Here is a 16083-nt window from a genome sequence, read left to right as displayed (position 1 = left end):
GATAAAAGGCGTGTGATGTAACTTATCCAGTACTTACTCGATAGTTGGGTCAAGGGGAACAAGTAACACAATAAAGAAGCCTGTATTCATATCCGCCTCTGGATCAACCGGCTCCTTTTTTGTTCTAACAATAATTACTTAAAATCTACCTTTCTGCCATTAATAAACTTGTTTTATGCTTTATCTTAATCAGTGCATTTTGAGTGAAGTGTTTGAGGAAAAGCTGAGCTTGGTTAGCACTGGCTTGTTGTGCACATCTTTCCCATATCGAGGGGAAGGCGAACTATATTAATGAGCTTACATTATACAGATCCCTGTGCACTATAAGATGGTATAATTCTAAATTTATACTACAGCAGGTGTGCAAGGTTGGGGAGCTGGGAAATTGGCTGTTGTTGTCTATCTGTCCTTGAGCGGCTTAGGTAAAGCACTCAGGTAGCTTAGTTGGGTGTATGGCGCCACCTACTCTCATGTTGGGTGATAACAGGCCCTGGAGAGGCTGGCTGAATCTCCAGCAAAGCAGCGTGAGAAGGGCCAGCCCAGCTTGAGGGTTAGAGGGCACAGCGGTTCCCAGAACCCTACTCAGACTGCACCCCGGGGTGACAACCCATCACACCCTAGAGTACACAAGTCTCAGCAGGTTTGTCACATCCTGTCCCCTCCCTTTCTCCACCTGAGATATTTCCTGCCTCCCACCACCTCCAGCAACTCCTACCCTCCTATGCATTTACTGCTCCTCTTCCTCCAAGCAGAACCCACCACCAGCTCCCTGGTAATCCCTTACCTGAGCCAGCTCCATTGCAGCCATTTCCTTCCCTTTGGGAGGATGAAATGATCTGGAGCAAAACGTGGACGTTAATCTGTAGCCTGCCAGGACGAGAAGGGCAATGTGAGAGAATGCAGAGGGGGCTTTTGTCCATTCCACATGCTGATTCCCGCCGTGATTTTTCCCTGCTAATGGACACTCTAGGTTCTGCCACACTGTGAAGCACAGAGTGACCTTATTCCAGTACAGGCCTAGCCCCCTCGCACCAAGGTGTAACCCTCTGAGACACGGTGAAACCCGCCCAGTAACATCCTCTGTTATACTTACCAAGTTTGCAGACAATACCAAGCTGGGAGGGGTTGCAAGTGCTTTAGAGGATAGGCCAAGGAGGGAGAGCTCAGTGGTTTGAGCATTGGCCTGCTAAACCCAAGGCTGTGAGTTCAATCCTTGAGGGGGCCATTTGGGGCAAAAATCTGTCTGGGGATTTGTCCTGCTTTGAGCAGGGGATTGGACTAGATACCTCCTATGGTCCCTTCCAACCCTGATATTCTATGATTAAAATTCAAAATGATCTGGAGAAAAGGACTGAAGTAAATAGGATGAAATTCAATTAGGACAAATGCAAAGTGCTTCATTTAGGAAGGAACAATCAGGTGCACACGTACAAAGTGGGAAATTCCTGCCCAGGAAGGAGCACTGCGGAAAGGGAGCTGGGGGCCATAGTGGATCACAAGCTAAGTATAAGTCAACAGTGCAAAAGGGCAAACATCATTCTGGGATGTATTTGAGGGAGTACTGTAAGCAAGACACAAGTAGTAATTCTTCCACTCCACTCTGTGCGGATTAGGCCACAACTGGAGTACTGTGTCCATTTGTGGTTGCCACATATGAGGAAAGATGTGGACAAATTGGAGAAAGTCCAGAGAAGAGCAACAAAAATGATTAAAGGTCTAGAAAACATCACCTATGAGGGAAGATTGAAAAAAATTGGGTTTGTTTAGCCTGGAGTAGAGAGGACATGATAATAGTTTTCAAGTACATAAAAGGTTGTTACAGGGATGTGGAAGAAAAAAAATGTTCTTAACCTCTGAGGATAGGACAAGAAGTAATGGCCTTAAACTGCAGCAAGGGCAATTTAGGATGGAGATTAGGAAAAAACTTCCTAACTGTCAGAGTGGTTAAACTCCAGAACAAATAGCGTAGGGAGGTTGTGGAATCTCCATCATTGGGGATTTTTAAGAGGAGGCTGGACAAACACCTCAGGGATGGTCTAGATAATACTTAGTCCTGCCTTGAGTGCAGGGGACTGGACTAGATGACCTTCCAAAGTCCCTTCCAGTTCTATGATTCTATGAACCAAAGGCCAGTGAAGAGCAGAATCAAAGGAGTCACTCTGGGGATTCTCCCTGTCACTGTCCCCAAGGCAGCTCTCTCAGGTTAACTAAGTTGTTTGATGCTTTAGCCTTTGTAGAGTCTCTCCTGGCAGTGCCCCCTTCTTGGGCCGGGCCTAGTTTTAGCTTTTGACAAGTGTGACCCCGGGGGCTCTGAGACTGGGCCTTCTTGCCTCAGCACATCTTGTTCCTTTCTGTGGCTCCCCAGTGAGTCCCAATGAGTAGATACTCCTCATACAGACTGTGAACATAAGAGCTGCCCACTGCATCAGACCAATGGTCCGTCTAGCTCAGTGACCAATGCCAGGTGCTTCAGAGGGAATGACCAGAACAGGGAATCCTCAAATGATCCATCCCCCGTCGCCCATTCCCAGCTTCTGGCAAACAGAGGCTAGAGACACCATCCCCGCCCAGCCTGCCTGTGACACTGGCAGATGAGGTGTTAGCTCTTGCAAAAGCCCCCATGTCTTCATTGAACAGGGACAAACGCATAGCTGGAATCAGTCTGACTCACCTGTGTTAGTATTAGGATTATAAGAATGCGCTTACACTTTATTGAATGCTTGTGAGTTGCTGCCTGGGTTAATATCTGACTAGTTGCATTGTGAGCCTCCGTGGCTCTGTAAATCACCAGACAGGAGAGAGACTTTACCTAGGTGAAGTGCTGATTGGCAACCAAATGCATTACACCCTGCCTGGCAGGAAAGGTCCATCCACACCAGATAGACTATTATGCAATGTGAAAGATGACAAAAGACTGTTGTTGTGCTCTTCACTTCCCATTAGCTGACTTTGCAGCTCAGAGCACATGGCAGGAAGGGGATAAAAAGCCCCATACAGAAGGAACTGATTATCCCTATGCTGCTTGGACTCTGGGGGGCAAAGTTTCTAGGCATAATCAAGAGATCCCCAGCTGATTAGCCTGGGTTAGTCTTAAGGAAGATGCAGAGCTTGCTTATTATAGAAACTTCTATTACCTTTTGAAATTTAAGACTGTAACTCGTCTGCATCTATAGGATTACCTGCTTTAACTTCGTAAACAACTCTCCTTTCCTTTTAAATAAATCTTAATACAGGTTATTACAGGACTGGCTACAAGTGTTGTCTTTGTTGTGAGATTTAAGATTCAATTGACCTCAGTAAGTGACTGGTCCTTTGGCATGAGGTCAGGTTTGACAAAGCCCTGGCTGGGATGATTAAGTTGAGGGTTGGTCCTGCTTTGAGCAGGGGGTTGGACTAGATACCTCCTGAGGTTCCTTCCAACACTGATATTCTATGACTGGCAGTAACCGGAACATTGCTGTGATTCGTGGGGTAAGGCAGTGGTTCTCAACTAGGGGTCCTGGGCCCCCTGGGGGCCACTAGCAGGTTTCAGGGCAGGGGCCAAGCAAGGGCAGCATTAGACTCACTGAGGCCCAGGGCAGAAAGCTCCAGTCCCAGCGCATGGGGCAGAAGTCCAGGGCCCTGAGCCCCCACCCGGGGCTGAAGCCAAAGCCTGAGCAATGTAGATTTGTGGGGCCCCTGTGGCATGGTGCCCCGAGAGAGGAAGAAAGTGCCCTGAGGACGCAGCCAGAGGGTTGAGCCCTGACACACGACTGGCTCAGAGGGTCTCTGCAGTCAGGAAGGGCTCGCAGCGAGGGACGCCTGGCAACTGATGGCTGGAGGGGTGAAGAGGTTTGGGGTACGGTGGGGGAAGAAGCGTCTGGGACTGGATAACCTGGGGCTGGGCAGTCTCCATAGGGGACACTTGCTCCTCCTGTGCCCTTTCCACACCCTCTTGCGAGTCGAGAATGACCACCTGTCCCCACCCCCAGCGGCAGCCGTGTCTCAGGACTCTCCCCAGTTGCACCCACTAACTCTCCTCCCATTTGGGGTATAGCTCGGGGCAACAAATTACCACCAAGATGAACCCAGCTGGCTGCTGCCTGTTCTGGTGCCACAGGGGCTTCTGGTGGGTGAAAGGCAGAACTGTAGCACTTCTCAGGCAGAACGTATCTTCTTCAAGCCAAAAAAAAAAGAAATTCTGCGCTGGACGTGAATTCTGTGCGTACGCAGCGGTGCAGAATTCCCACATGAGTAACTCACACCTGGCACAAACATAACCTGCTCACTCCCATCTCTTCTCCCTATGTGTCGAGACCCAGAGCTGCTGCTGTCATTAATGCACACAGGCTTTCACTCCCGTTAGTGCTGGCAAGAGCCAATCCAGTGACAGGACTGAACCCTTATTTTCCTATCACATGGGACAGTCTCAGCTGAGGGGGAGGTGAGATGGGGAGGGGGTACAAAGGGGAAAGTTGTTGTACCCATGTTGGTCCCAGGATAGCAAAGAGGTATTTTTAATTGGTTCTAAAACAATTACCTCACCCACCTTGTCTCTCCAAGAGATCGGAAAGTGGCAGAAGGGGACAAACAGGAAGACAGAGCTCAGGACTCTAAACCAAACATTTCAAACCCCTGGAAGAAACTACATTTCCCTTCTGCCCCTGGGTATGTTTGTATCCTATATGAGGGACCACCCCATTCCCCTCACAGCAGCAACGGGAGACTGCAGCCAGCCCCAGATGGTCTTTCCCAATCCTGGGATGTTTGTTGTCTCAAAGATTGTGTGTGGTGGGTGCACGGGCTGGGGACAGCCGGACTGATCTGCAGATTGGAAAGTCAGGGCAACTCTAGCACAGCTTGGGGGCTGTGCGCAGGGGGAGCAGTTCTGGAGCTGGGCCTCTGTCCTCTCTAGCTCGCATGGCAGATGGCTCTGGCAGCATCAAGTGGGTCCATCACTGCAGGGGAAGGTGGGGTAGTGTCTGAGATCAGGGTGAGAATTGGAGGGGAGTCTATGCCCAAGAATGGGGGATGGAATTCACCTCCCAACCCCTCTGCAGAGCTCAGCAACTAGGGCTTTATCCAGTGAAGTGAAATTCACTCTGGGTGACTCTGAGTCAGCCACTGAAAGATCCTTGTGCCTTCGGTTCCACACTGGCCACAGGAGTTGACTAGTTCTCCCTCCCCAGACTGCCGGGGGCAGCCAGGGATAATTAGTGGGTTATGGGCATTAGAAGATGAAAATTCACTAAGAACAATGATATTTGTGTGTTTATTATTAAATCCCCAGACACCCACCAATCCCCGTCCTCCTTCCGATGAGCTGTAAATATCTAAGGGACTCAGCTACTGATCCTGCAGTCAGTTCCTGCCCTTCCCCACTTTCTACAGCAGCACTTTTAAGAACAGGGCAGAGAAACATGTAAATACTTTGAACCAAATTCCAGAAGCTGCTGAGCATGGAGAAGTTAAAATGAAACCAAGATTCCGTCTCTCCAAGGACCTAGTGCAAAATAACAGACGCTCCCCAGAAATCTGAAATGGCCACTTCATAACTGATAAAATGTTATTAATCTGTTCACTTCTGGGAATTACCACTAAGAGAAACAACCCAGTGACGGTGATTTCCTGAGGAAAAGATCTCATGTGTCTTTAGATCATACCGATTTGTAATCTGGAACGATATACACTAAAATGCCTAATTCGTAGCCCTACGGCAATTGCCTGGTGTCACTACAGGGCAGAATTAAGGTTGGTGCCTTAGTTGTGAATTTCCATCCCCTAGCATATTGCAATTGCTGTTAAGTGGGTTTGACAAAATTCATTGTGTCTATTTCTTTCTTTTAATTTCAATAGATAGCGATATTTATTTTTAAACCCTTTTTTCAACGTTCACAATTTCAATGTTCAGAGCTGTGGGAAGTTATGGGGGTCGTCAGACAATTATTTAATAACAGTAACTGTTGAGAGTCCAAAAGCCAAATCATATAATTGTTCAAAGAGAAATTGCCAATGTCACACCCAAAATATACAGTGTAAATATCCTTAAATCAAACTCCACTTTCTCCAGAAGCATTTCTGTATATTACCTATATCAATATTTTTTCATCTGTGTGTGTGTGTACAGTGAAATTAACATTTACTGCAATTTATTCATAAAAATCCAATCCTGTCAAGCATAATTTTAAGTAATGAGGTACTTCCTAGACTGGAATGTTTCACTTCAGGATAATTACACCCTCCCTGTGATGTATTTTACTCTCAGTACCGTAACCCTCTTGTGATGTAGCTCCTGTCTAGGAGCTCTGCTGAAGCCAGTGGCATTATGATCAGGTGACACTGACATGAGCAGAGACACATGGGGGAGGATGAGGTAACATGGAGGCTACCAGAGTTGAACGTGGCCGTAAGAGCACACGCTCTCTCAGCCTCTCCTCTCTCCCACCTCCCAGCGTCAGTAATTCTGAATCGTTCCCTGAAATCTAAATAGCCCTAGTATGAGAGACAGTGATTAACGCAGGTACCTTAGGGGCTGCAGCGCCAACCCCCTGCCTGGACGAGGAGGGTGAAGAATTGCAGTAGAAATGGGTTAGGTTGGGAGAGGGCACAGCTGATGTGGGACTGGGAGCTGAGTTGACCAAGAGGCCAGAACTCATGAGGGGGGTGGGTTGGGAGAAGAAGTCAACAGGACTGGGTAGAGGCATTTCAGTGTATTTTCTTCATTAACCATTCTGCCATGTAGACTCAGACTTTAAAGGTCAGAAGGGACCATTATGATCATCTAGTCTGACCTCCTGCACAAAGCAGGCCATAGAATCCTACCCATCCACTTTTATAACAAACCCCTAACCTACGTCTGAGTTACTGAAGTCTTCAAATTGTGGTTTGAAGCTCTCAAGCTGCAGAGAATCCTCCAGCAAGTGACCCATTTGGGCTTTGGCTACACTTACAAATTTGCAGCGCTGCAGCAGGGTGTGAAAAAACACCCTCTCCAGCGCTGCAAATTGCGGCGCTGCAAAGCGCCAGTGTGATCAGAGCCCCAGCGCTGTACATTAATCCCCACAGGGAGGTGGAGTACGGACAGCGCTGGGAGAGCTCTCTCCCAGCGCTGGAGCTCCGACTACACTTAGCACTTCAAAGCGCTGCCGCGGCAGCGCTTTGAAGTGCTAAGTGTAGCCAAAGCCTTGGAAACTTTTCATTCACATCTAAACACCTTGGAGCTAAGCTGGGTTGATGCATTTCCACTTATAGTGGTACAGTTGTAAGTAGGTGCTTAATCAGATGCTCATGCAGGCACAAAGCAGTCAATAATGGGTGTGCTTTCATTCATTAACTTGACTGTGTGCTGTGCATCGCTTTGAAAAAAAGATGCTGTGAGGGAGTGTCAAAATTGTAGGCATTAAGAAATGGTAAGTAGTTGTCAGTTCATTTCTCATGCGTTTCTCTCCTAATTTTAATGTCAGTTTTGAATCAGTATTAATACCATGTTGTTTTAACAGCAGTAGGGTCCATTTGTATAATTGTTTGCAAGATTTCATTGGATATTGTGACCCAGCCGTCTTCACCTTTTATTTTCAGATTCCTAAATACACCCCAGCGCACCTCTCCTGACAGACTGCAGGCCCTGGCTGGTGACATGTTCCTTAGAGAGCAAACACCTGACGAGCCCTTTCGCCCTCAAACGCGCATTTGGCTCTTTGACGTTGCTTTATCCACCCCACCAGAAAACGCTGTAGGGAACCCGGTCATTACAGCCGACCGTCACTAGGTACCGTTCTACCAGCTCTGGGCCAACATTCAAATGGTTCTGTTTGTTTATCTTTCATTCAGCTTTGCAATTCTTAGATCCCATTTAAAAACTGGAAGTGAAATAACTGAAGCAAGTTACGAAGAGAGCGGCGCCTGGCATAGGTGGGGGTAAAACAATAACTGGAAAGAACTGACTATGCAAAAAGGAACATCGCAAACTATCCAAGCCCCAGAGCCCCGTCAAACTGAACCCACCCCAGCCAGGCATATCAAGCTGGGTCCCTGAAAAATCGCCCAGCCTGTCTGGCAGTGAACACTGCGTGTTCCAGGCAGAGCTACGGTGTGTGCGTCTGCTCTGCTGACGTGCTGCTTTGGTACAGAACGAGCCACGGCCACAGGGAGCAGAGACATGGACTCCTACAAAACACAATCCCACATACACCTCCAATGCCGCATCCCCCTGCCTCCCCACTGTCTGCCATCCCCTCCCCTACCTTCACATGGCCATGCTCAGCCTACTGCTAACAGTTCCTTCCAGCCTTCAGCACTATAAATAAATAAAACATGGTGTGACAAAAGGTAGATCGTGCCACAGAAACCTGATCTGGATGTCAGTAAGGCTTTTGATACAGTTCCACATGGGAAACTATTCGCTAAATTGGAGAAGATGGGGATTAATATGAGAACCGAAAGGTCAATAAAGAATTGGTTAAAGGGGAGTCATATTGAACGGTGAGTTGTCAGGCTGGAGGGAGTTACTAGTGCAGTTCCTCAGATCAGTCTTGGGACCAATCTTACTCAACACTTTTATTAGTGATCTTGGCACAAGAAGTGGGAGTGGGACACAGAGCCGGGAGGGATTGCCAATATGGAGGAGGACAGGAAAATCATACAAGAAAATCTGTACGTCCTTGAAAGTTGGAGTAATAGAAATGGGATGAAAATCAATAATGCACAAATTCGACTTGTTAGTCCCCAAGTGCATAATTTTGCAATAAGCTGGGGATTTGTCCATTGGAAGTGACAGAGGAGGAGACTGGTTGATCACAGGATAATTATGAGCTGCCAATGTGATGCAGCCGTGAAATAGGTTAATGCAGTCCTAGGATACATCAGGTGAGGGATTTCCAGCAGACACATAGAATCATAGATTATTAGGGTTGGAAGGGACCTCAGTAGATCATCTAGTCCAACCCCCTGCTCAAAGCAGGACCAATCCCCTGACAGATTTTTGCCCCAGATCCCTAAATGGCCCCCTCAAGGATTGAACTCACAACCCTGGGTTTAGCAGGCCAATGCTCAAACCACTGAGCTATACATGAAAGGGTTAGTGCTGTTATACAAGGCACCGATGAGACCTCATCTGAAATACACCTCTACCTTCTGCCTTAAAGTCTGTGAGTCTATAAGCTGTGCCTTGCGTTGCACAGACACTGATGGAGATCAGGGCCCCATTGCGCAGCACATGGCAGAGAACCTGACTGAGATCAGAGCCCCATTCTGCTGGGCTCTGCACAGACAGACAGGGACAGTCCTTGCCCCAAAGAGATCACAATCCAAGTAGACAATGGGGAGGAGGAAAACAGAGAGGGGCTGTGACTTCCCCCAGGTCACCAAGCAGGTCAGGGACAGAGCCAGGAACAGACCCCGGTAATGCCAGAGTCCCGTCACCCGCAGCTTGGAAAGGTCCCCAGACTCCATTGTATTAGGCTGCAGGAAGAGGTGGTTTGTCCATGGATGCACAGGCTGTCTGGGCAGGGCAGCTCATCGGCAGTCCCTGCACACAGCTGGGGGGTGTCCCCTGGGTCAGGAGAAGTCAGTGTCCAGTCCTGTGGGACTGTGCTCCTGGCTCATACCTCCAGCACTCACTGCTGCCCCTCTCTTACCAGCTGCACTGTTCAGCCAGCCCCAGGACTCAGGGAGGTCACTGCCCCCCATTCCCCATCTCCTGCAAGCCTTCAAACAGGGACATGGTGCACCAGTACCAATCAGAGTGCACTAGTGTAAATTCTGTCTGTACTAAGGGTTTGCACCAGTGCGGCAGAGACCTTCAGTGCTCAAAACAGCAGTACGGAGGCACTAGAACTGGGATCTATTTCGAGCTCGGTCACAGACAGCCTGGGTGACCTTGGCCACGTCAATGTTTCTCCTCCCAACTTTAGTCTCTTTCCCCAGCTGCCACTCCCTGGGGTCTCCTCTCTCTCCAGAGCTGCTCACCACTACAATCTGTGTGGGTGTCCCCAGAGCTAAGGCAGGTCAGCTCGGGAATAGTCTTACAAGGGGGGCTGGGGAGTCTCTGTCCCTGGAAGTTTTTAAGAACAAGTAGGACAAAACTCTGTCAGAGACAATCTACATATACTTGGTCCTGCCTCGGCAGAGAGAGCTGGACTTGATGACATCTTGAGGTCCTATCTAGCCCTACATGTCTAGGATGCTATGCAATATATACATATAAAACAACATACAGAGAAAAACCGCACGACAACATGATGTCAGGCCATTCAAAAAACAACAATAAAACAAAAACCTACACTGCACAGCATAAAATGACATAATACTAAGGAGAAGAAAGCAACACAATGCAAACTAACACACCTTAGGACAAAAGTACACGATGCAAAATAGGTCAACTCAAATCAACACAACACAGACACCAAACAAGCTGAGGCAAAACAATGCACCATAAAACCATGCAACACAACATGGGGCAATCCCAGTTCCAAATGGCACCATGCAAAACAGCTCAGCGTAGAACAGGACACAGCACAAAAGAGAATTATTTCAATGTAGGCCTGGAAGGGATCTTGAGAGGTCGTCTACTCCAGCCCCCTGTGCTGAGGCAGAACCAAGTGTTAGGATATAGATATTCAGGCCTGTCTGCAAAGGCCTGTACTTTAAGAATGTAGGTGTATTCTTATCACTTAGCTAGTTATAGAGGTATAAAAGAAGGAATCAAAGATCACTGTCTGTGGAATGGCCTTCTCTTCCTGGGACAGGCTAAGGCCTTCAGCCAGTACAGTGGTGCGACGTGATCTGGGTCGGGGTCAGTGCAGTGCCAGACCCAACGGGGACACAGATCTCAGTCGAGGTCTCTGAAGTGCCCAGCACAATGGAGGCAGCGGTTTGGGTCGCAGTCGTTCGCTGCCTGGCACAAGGGGGGCTGTGATCTCGGTCCAGGTCTCAGTTTTACCTGGCACAACAGTGGGGTCTGATCTCACCTGGGGTCTCTTCAGCGCCTGGCAGAACAGGGCCCAGATCTCAGTTGGGGTCTCTGCAGCGCCTGGCAGTACGATAAGAGCCCTGATCTCAGTCACACACCTGGAGAGAAAAGCAGGAAGATTTTTGAGCATTAGATATCAGTATTTCAGAACTGAGGAGAAAATGGGGCACAAACTAAATATTTGCCAATTTAAGAGAGAAGCACCAACATCTGGGAGATTTTGTGTCACCATTTAACAGTTGAAGAGAAAAGATGGGAAATTTGAGGGGATTATACAAGGATATTGAATCAACAACAGAACGGGAGGGATTCTTCTTGCCCCACACTCACATGGCCGGCAGGGATCCCTGGGTGATGTCTTTTCACAGGGGAAAGGAGTGGGGCTGGAGTGAGAAAGTCACTATCAGTGGGGAGGGCCTGGCAGTGGGGTCTGGGAATGTGATTAGCAAGTGGTGGGGGGTGCAGTGTATATTGGAAAAGGGGTAAAAGAAATGCAAACAAAACATGGTACTTAATTAAAATCCTGTTAGGGCTCCAAAAGAAGCATAGTAGATTGTGCTTGCTTTTTCAGATCTTTTGAGCAGTGTTTTGGAGCAGAAGATGAAAGTGAACAGTAATAAGAACCCTGGTGGAAGTGAAATGTGTCCCTTTTGAAACAGTCTCTGAGCTGCTGATAGCTTTGAATCCAGAGGCAAGCCAAGAAAGACTCTGTGTGGATGCAATACCCAGCTGATGGGGGAAGGAGGAAACTGCCATTTGCAGCACAAAGAACCTGAGAATAATGAATGCATCTGGTCAGCAAACAAGCGACTAGAAGACTCAGATTATGGCCCTCCAGAAAAGGGAGGTGAAAAAACAAGTCAAGCCTGAAAATAAGGGGGACAGGTTAACCCTAAGGAGCGTGTGTGTGTGTGTACAGAGCAGAAATCTGAAGCTGTGGGAAACTGAGGTACGCCACCTCATAAATTTCATAAATGGTCAGTGAGTGGGGTAATTCACTAGCCTGACTATAGAACAAAATAAGGACAGCCTGAAGGTAATTCTTCTGTTTTTCCTGCAATTAGCAAGGAAATTTGTAAAAGGAATTGGTATTATTATTAAGAAATAACCTGATCCCACCAGGGGGGTGGAAATTGTTTCTTTTGTTTTTCAGACACTCTACAACCATGCTGGTGCCAGCGGAAGAATAACCCAGAATACAATGGATCTATGTTTTGTGATGTTTGTCTGTGGTGTTGGTCTTGCTGCTAGCATGAGGTGGGTGGGGGATGGCTTCAAAAGGCTGACCTGGGGGGAGAGGAAGATGTGTGTGGGAATGCAAAATGCTCAACTGGGAGGCCAGCACCTGGGTAATGGCTACTATGGTGCCTGGAAATAGAACGGCAACTAAGGTGGGCCCCACAAGCCCTATGGGAATAATGAGAAGGGGAGGAGCTCACTGGGAATCAATGGAGGGGTGTGAAAAATGGTGCACATCAAAGGAAATGTTTGGCTGTGCCCCTCTCCTATGACTATGCAGGAGCAGGATCCATGGCCTATGGCAAGGGGTGGACAATTGGGTGTACTGTGTATGAGGGGTTTTGCTGGAAATGTACATATTTCTGGGGGCACAATTAAACCACCCCCCACCAAACTACACACATCTACATGCTGCTATCTGGACTTTGGTGCACAAATAGATCTGTAAATCTTATTGCTGTGAATAATCGATCCAGGGCATACCGCCTGATTCCATACCAAGTGGTTACATTGGTTTGGACAATAACCCATTTCTCTGTGGATAGTCAATGGAATTAGAATATGGACAAAAGCACGTAAAACCTGCAGGGGCAGCTTGCTGCAGCTGCCAGCAACGGGACGCATTAAGATCTTGACCCTGTCGAAGGAGGAGAGACAGTGTTTCGGTCGTGGCTCGGACGTGGGACCATACTGCAGTGGTCAGGACTCAGTGTTGCTGTGCACTGTATATTGTTAACAATACTTGTGTTACGCTGCATATGCAGATAACCTATAAGTAATGTAGTAAGCCCTTCCCACCCCGCAGTGTGCAAGACAACCCGGGCCCAATATAATGGGAAGTCTGGGACACTAATTGGACTAGGTATGGTATGCCCGTAGGAGAGAAGATGCAGGGCACGGGACTACACAAGGGGCAGTGGGACAAATGGAATATCGACACCTTCCACCTTGATGCCTGGCCCGACCAGGAGATGTGTCGCTCTCTGTCCTGTGCTTTTCCAGGGATACCTGGGCAGGAGGATCTCAAAAGAAAAAGAAAAAAAAAAGGGGGTGGAGTGTTAGGCTAGAGCTAGTCAGGTCTGTCTGCAAAGGCCTGGACTGTAAGAATGTAGGTGTATTCTTATCACTTAGCTAGTTATAGAGGTATAAAAGAAGGAATCAAAGATCACTGTCTGTGGAATGGCTTCTCTTACTGTGACAGACTAAGGCCTTCAGCCAAGATGTAGTTAGGCAGCCATACGCTGGGAAGTGTCTGGTCACATCCTCACATTCCAAACTAGTCACATTGAAATAAGGTGCTATTGGGCTGTTAGGAATACGATCCTGCCCTGATATTCCTGTCACCTCCAGAGAAAGAGAAGAGCCTAGAAGATGTAAAAGGAAACCTGGTTTGATAGCGTCCTGTCTGGCAAGAACTCACTTATCAATAGACACAGCTGTAAAACCCTTATGTCTGTATAAATGTAGTTGTGAAATCCTCACTTCTGTATTGTTTTGTATGTTTATTTGCATGGCCTCTGTCTGGTTCTATGATTGTTTCTGTCTGCTGTACAATTAATTTTGTTGGGTGTAAACCAATGAAGGTGGTGGACTATAATTGGTTAAATAACCATGTTACAATATGTTAGGATTGGATAGTTAAATTTCAGTAAAATGATTGGTTAAGAAATAGCTAAACAAAACTCAGGTTTTACTATATAGTCTGCAGTCAATCAGGAAGTAATGGGGGGGGGAATGGGAACAGGGACTGGGGGAATTGGGATCATGTTTTGCTAAAGGGGGGAATGAGAACAGGGGATGGGAACAGGAACAGGGACACAGGCAAGGCTCTGTAGTGTCAGAGCTGGGAAGGGGGGACAGTAAGGAAGGAAACTGGAATCATTGCTTGCTGGAAGTTCACCCCAATAAACATCGAATTGTTTGCACCTTAGGACTTGGGGTACTGCTGCTCTCTGTTCATGCGAGAAGGACCAGGGAAGTGAGAGGGTGAAGGACTAAGCCCCCTAACACCAAGTATCCCTAGATATTCCCAGACTGGTGTATCTCTAACCTGGCCTTAAAAACCTACAATGAAGGAAATTCCACAGCCTCCCTTGGAAGCCAATGCAAGGAAAACACAGACCAAAACAACGCTGTACACGCACACGCTGGGCTTGGGGTTAAGGGGAGAGGCAAGAATTCAAACAATCTGGGTTCAGTTCCCAGTTTTGCCCCAAATTCTCCATGCAAACTTGAGCAAATTACTTCAGCTCTCTGAGCTTCAGTTTCCCCATCTGTAAAATGGAGAGTCGCCTCCCACCATTGGCCTATTTAGCCTTTGAGCTTTTTGTGGCAAGGCCTCTCTGTCCCTGTGGGCATGTTTACACTGCAGTCAGACACCGGTGGCTGGTCTGTGCCCGCTGACTTGGGCTCACACGGCTCAGGCTGTGGGGCTGTTTAATTGTGGTGTCTATGGTCCAGCTGGGGCTGCAGCCCAAGGTCTGGCACCCTCCCACCTCGCAAGGTCCTACAGCCTGGCCCCAGCCCGAGCCCAGAGATCTACACTGCAATTAAACAGCCCCTTCGCCTGAGCCCTGTGAGCCTGAGTCACCTGGAATGGGCCAGCTGGGGGGTTTTAACGGCAGAGTAGAGATACCCTTGGTCTCTGTTCAGCACCTGTCACAATGGGGACCCTGATCCTGGTCAGTGGTCTGTGCAGAGCCCTGCACAACAGGAAGCCTGATCTCAGTCGGGGGCTCTGCAACTCCCGGCATTACAGGATCCCTGATTTTGTTTAGGGCCCCTGCAGCATTTGGCAAACTGTGGGGCCAGGATCCCTGTCAGGGTCTGTGCAGTGCCCAGTACAGTGGTGCGACGTGATCTGGGTCGGGGTCAGTGCAGTGCCAGACCCAACAGGGACACAGATCTCAGTCGAGGTCTCTGAAGTGCCCAGCACAATGGAGGCAGAGGTTTGGGTCGCAGTCATTCGCTGCCTGCGACAAGGGGGGGGCCGTGATCTCAGTCCAGGTCTCAGTTTTACCTGGCACAACAGTGGGGTCTGATCTCACCTGGGGTCTCTTCAGTGCCTGGCAGAACAGGGCCCAGATCTCAGTTGGGGTCTCTGCAGCACCTGGCAGAACAGGGCCACGCTCAGTACGATAAAAGCCTTGATCTCAGTCACACATCTGGGGAGAAAAGCGGGAAGATTTTTGAGCATTAGATCTCACTATTTCAGAACTGAGGAGAAAATGGGGCATAAACTAAATATTTGCCAATATAAGAGAGAAGCACCAACATCTGGGAGATTTTGTGAAGGGAAAAGAGGGGAAATTGGAGGGGATTATACAGGGATATTGAATCAACAACAGAACGGGAGGGATTCTTCTTGCCCCACACTCACATGGCCGGCAGGGAGCCCTGGGTGTCTTTTCACAGGGGAAAGGAGGGGGCTGGAGTGAGAAAGTCACTATCAGTGGGGAGGGGCTGGCAGTGGGGTCTGGAAATGTGACTAGCAAGTGGTGGGGGGGCTGCTGGGTTGGGCAGGTGGGGGAGGGGAAGTAGCTGGGAGGGGAAACCTGGGGCGGGGCCGTCTCCATGGGGGACACTTGCTCCTCCCTCCCCTTCCTGGCCCTTCCCAGGCCCCGTTGCCAGCAGAGAGTGGCCCCCCCAGCCCAGCCCAGAGGTGTCCCTGTCTCAGGGCCCCCCCGGCCTCTGCCCATTCACCCTCTGCCCAGCTCAGGAATCACTCGGGGGAACCATTTCCCACCCGCACAAGGACAAATCCCTGCAGGTGGAAATGGGGGGAAACCCCCCAAACCTGAGACCTGAACTGGCCGCTGGCGAAGGGGAGAGAAAATGGGGCAATCGGGGGGGGGGGGGGACAGGGAACTTCTCAGGGGTTGGGGGAGGGGGGGTCA

Source organism: Mauremys mutica, chromosome 26 (genome assembly GCF_020497125.1).
Source record: "Mauremys mutica isolate MM-2020 ecotype Southern chromosome 26, ASM2049712v1, whole genome shotgun sequence".
In the NCBI taxonomy this organism is placed as follows: Eukaryota; Metazoa; Chordata; order Testudines; family Geoemydidae; genus Mauremys; species Mauremys mutica.
Note: the sequence above shows the minus strand (reverse complement) of the source record.